Source organism: Nematolebias whitei, chromosome 18 (assembly GCF_014905685.2).
Source record: "Nematolebias whitei isolate Nwh7 chromosome 18, NemWhi1, whole genome shotgun sequence".
NCBI lineage: Eukaryota > Metazoa > Chordata > Actinopteri > Cyprinodontiformes > Rivulidae > Nematolebias > Nematolebias whitei.
The window spans coordinates 1,499,065-1,504,051 of record NC_056515.1 but is presented as its reverse complement, the minus strand read 5'-3'; positions in this window follow the sequence as shown (position 1 = coordinate 1,504,051).

The window sequence follows — 4,987 nt, the reverse complement described above, 5'->3', positions numbered from 1 at the left end:
CAACAGCTATCACACCAACTAAGCTTGCCAAATAAGGCCAGATCTGAAGGAAAAGATCAACTATTCATCCTTCAACGGTTCTTCCACCTTCCTTGATCACTTCTCCTACTTCATGCACTACTTCCGTGACTTTACGGCCTACTGTATAACTAACAGTTTCATACCAGGCACAGTTATGTTCTTCCTCTCCTTTGCCACATTTTTTCCAACTTTCTTCTGGATATTGACATGTGACATTAGAGTAGATTTTGTTTGGGCCTACCCAATTGTAGCCATACAACTCATCGCCAAAGCATAGGCGTCGTCTTAGTGCATGTCCTTGGGCTAGAGCAATCATAGAGTTGGAAACGAAGGGGACAATCACTCCCTGAATATTTTTTCTAGTTTTTAGCTGATGTCCTAATATGACGTTAGTGTAACTTGTACCATCAGATACAGATCTTCTCCACTTTCCGTCACTATACTTTTTTCACACTACTTCAGCTGCATGATGTACAAATTTTTCTTTATAATGATTTCGACAGTAAGTTTCCCATCCGGGCAACTCATAACAAGGCCTGTGGGCCAAGCTAATTGTACACACATCTTTTTTCCCATTACTAAACATTTGCCATGTCCTCGGGCTGACATACCTGTCGGGACGATATAAAGCATTTGACCATATGTCCTGCTCTTTGGAGTAAACTGTAGCTAAGAATTGATACCTAATCCAATAATTGGCGGAGTGTTTTAAACAAGGGACCACCCATTCTCTTATTTCTTCCTCCTGAAATCCCCACCAAGTACGTGAGTCATCTCTTTTTTTTTTTTTTTTTTTATTTATCAGGAGAATATATAATTGACATTACATACATTATATAAAATTTACATGACTTCTCCAATTTTTTCTTTTTTCCTTCCCCTTTTTCCCCCCTCCCTCCCCTCTTCCCCTCCCTCCCCTTCCACCTTTAACCAAAAACAAGACAAAATAAGGAAAGAAAAAAAAAAAAAAAAAGGAGAGAGAGAGAGAGGGGGAGGAGGAACGGACAGGAGGGACCCAACAAACCAAAAGGAAAACAATATTTCACTCTTTCATTTATCCTCTAAAATCAAGTCACATGGTAATGTGATGAGTCAATCATATCAGTCTATACGCTATGAAGGTAAAGATTTTACATATGACACAAAGGGTGTCCACTTGTGGGTAAATTTTTCTGAACTACCTTTCACTGTTAGTAAAATTTTTTCCATCTTCAAGAATGATCTTACAGTATTAAGCCATTGTGATGTGGATGGTGGTGTGGGAGATTTCCAGGCGAGCAAAATACAACGTCTGGCAAGGAGAGAGCAAAAGGCCAAGACCTCCCCCTGCTGGCGGGATAGATTAAGTGTGGTCCCAGGAACTCCAAAAATGGCAATAAGTGGATCACTTTGAAACTGAATCTTAAAAACTCCTGAGAATATGGAGAAAAAATATTTCCAAAACCCTTGCAGTTTTGGGCAGAAAAAGAACATATGACTTAAGTTGCAAGGTGAAGTCTGACATCTATCACACTGGTCTGGTATTGAGGGGAACATTTTAGATAAACGTGTTTTTGAGAAGTGTACTCTATTTATTACTTTAAATTGTATTAACTGTAGTCTGGCACATGGTGTACTCTGACGTATACTGAGAATAACTTTATCCCACCATGAATCTGACAGTTTAACACCCAGTTCACGTTCCCATGCAGTTCTAGTTTTACCCGATGAGTCGGCCTCTATTGCCATAAGTTTTCCATAAATAATTGAAAGAGGAGATTTCAAATTGGGGCTCAAAACTAAGAGTTCAACCCATGGTGGGTCAGTAGGCAAAGTTAGAAAATTTTGAAACTGCGATGAAACGCAATGCCTAATTTGGAAGTAAAGAAACAAATGTGAAGTGGGTAGATTAAATTTAGAAGACAATTCTAAAAAACTAAGAAATAAACCATCTTCGTACAGGTCTCTCATTGTTCTAATACCTTTCTCATACCAAATTCTATAGGCAGCATCATTAGATGCTGGAGAAAAAATGTGATTCTTTAATAACGGCATTTTATTAGAAGGTGATACAAATTTAAAGTGGGACCTAAATTGTGACCAGATCCTGAGTGTTGAGAGCACTATAGGATTTGCAGTAACTGAGGATAATTTAATTGGTAATGATGAATAAATAATTGAAGCGGGCGAAAAAGATGCAGAAATCGACTGAATTTCAAGTTTACACCAAATCAGATCAGGTGAATTTAACCAATAAGTCAGTTTATGGATATGTGAGGACCAGTAATACATTGTAAAATTAGGTAGAGAAAGACCCCCGTTTGTGGTGAACTGTTGTAATAAAGAAAGTCTCATTCTGGGGGCCTTTCCGTTCCATAAAAAAGATGAGACCATCTGATCCAGGGACCTGAAGAACTGTTTGGGCAAGAACAGAGGGATATTTTGATATAAAAACAAAAGTCTAGGTAGCACATTCATTTTGATAATATTAATCCTACCGATCAATGAAAGAGGGAGAGAGTTCCATCTCTGTAAATCTGATGCAATTTGGGAAACTAGTGAGGCATAATTCTGAGAAAACATTGAGGGCAAAGTACGTGTAATATTAATTCCTAAGTACCTAAATCCCGAGGGACTGAGCCTAAAAGGGATATCAGAAGGCTTAAGCTTTAAAGCTAATGAATTCACTGGATAGCATTCACTTTTAAGTGAGTTAATTTTATAGCCAGAATATGATCCAAATTTTTCTAGAATATTTAAAATTGGGGGAAGACTCCGTAAAGGGTCAGAAACATACAGGAGAAGGTCATCTGCATATAAGGACAATTTAAGCTCGACACCAGAGCGGACGATTCCATGAAAAGAAGAAAGGGATCTTAGAGCAACGGAAAGGGGTTCAATGGCTAACGCAAACAAGAGGAGAGAAAGAGGGCAACCCTGTCTAGTACCACGTCCCACCGTAAAATAATCAGATTGGACGGAATTACTGAGAATACATGCTTGAGGGGATGTATAAAGTAGCTTGATCCAAAACACGAACCTCTCTCCAAAACCAAACCCATTAAGAACAGCAAAGAGATATTCCCATTCCACTCGATCAAAGGCTTTCTCGGCATCAAGAGAAATTATCACTTCAGGAGATTTAGAGGAATGAGTTGAAAAAATTGTATTCAACAGTGTACGAGTATTAAAAAACAACTGGCGACCTTTAATGAATCCATTCTGTTCTCGTGAAATAATCCGAGGGAGAACTGTCTCAAGCCCAGTCGCGAGTACTTTAGACAAAATCTTAAAATCCACATTCAAAAGTGAAAGAGGTCTATAGGACTCGCAGGCAGTAGGATCCTTATCCTTCTTTAACAGGAGAGAAATTGAGGCCTGAGTCAAGGTGGGAGGCAACAAGCCCTGCCCAAATGACTCATTATAAACCTCAAGAAGAAGAGGGGCTATTTTATCTTTAAATTTTTTGAAAAATTCGGCAGAGAAACCATCTGAGCCAGGTGTTTTACCACTTTGCATATCCTTAATTGACGCAAATATTTCTTCTAATTTAATGGGAGCTTCAAGTTGGTCAGAAAGCAATTTGTCTATCCTAGGTAGGTCAATATCCTGAAGAAAGGCACATATCTCATTTGAGTCTGCTTGTAGTTCAGACTTATACAAATTGCAGTAGAATTTTTTAAAAGTATCATTAATAGAGACAGGATCTGAAACAAGATTGCCCGACCGATCGTTGATTTGTGATATTATGTGAGAGCCGGCTTTTCGTTTCAATTGATGTGCCAGAAGTCTACTTGGTTTTTCCCCATGTTCATAATAGGTGGCTCGAGATCGTATCAAGAGTCGCTCCGCATCAGATGTAGTTAAAAGATCAAGTTCCATCTGAAGATCCTGTCGCTGTTTCAGCAAATCATGTGACGGATTAACGGCATTTTGCCTGTCAATATTCTGAATTTTTGTTGATATTTCTGATATCTTAGTGCGTAGATTTTTATTAATATTAGCTGAAAAAGAAATAATCTGACCACAAAGATAAGCTTTTAATGTTTCCCATAGTAGTGAGGGAGAAATTGTATCACTCTTATTGAACCTTAGAAAGTCATCAATTGATGATAAGATGAATTTATTAAATGGCTCATCTGATAACAGGAGAGTATTAAATCTCCAACAAGGACTAGAATTGGGTTTGTTTATAAAATTTATATCAATGCTTAGAGGAGAATGGTCTGAAATAACAATCGGATAGTATTCAGAAGACGTGACTCTCTGCATTAAAGAGCTATCAACAAAAAAATAATCTATACGGGAATAGGATTGGTGTATTTGAGAGTAAAAATAATAGGTCCTTGTTAGTGGATTCCGTGTCCTCCATGGATCTACATATCCATTTTGGGACACAAAATCCAAAATAGATTTAGACATATTAGACTGTGTATAGGACCGAGATGAGGAGCGATCTAATGATGGATTCATTACACAATTCAGGTCTCCAGCTAGAATTAACAAATGAGTATCAAGATATGGAAGTGTGCTAACTAGATTGTTTATAAAATCTGGTTTATCAAAGTTTGGTGCATAGATGTTTACTAATAAAACAGGAGTGTGGAACAAGGAGCCTGCAATTATAAGAAATCTGCCATTTATATCCTTCATTATTCTTGATGCTGTAAAATGAATATTCTTATTAAATATTATGGCAACTCCTCTAGCTTTTGAGTTGAAGCTCGAATGATAAATCTCCCCAATCCATGGATATTTGAGCCTGACTTGATTTGAATTTTGCAAATGTGTTTCCTGTAGGAATATTATGTCTGGGTTCAGGCGTTTCATATAAGAAAATATTTTAGACCGTTTCACTGGATTGTTCAGACCTTTAACATTCCAACTTAGGAATCTAACAGCAGGTGTTGAGGAAACCTTTAAATCACCAGACATATGACTTGACAGGGGTCAAAAATATTGCCATCCCTCCCAATCTCCCCCCCCC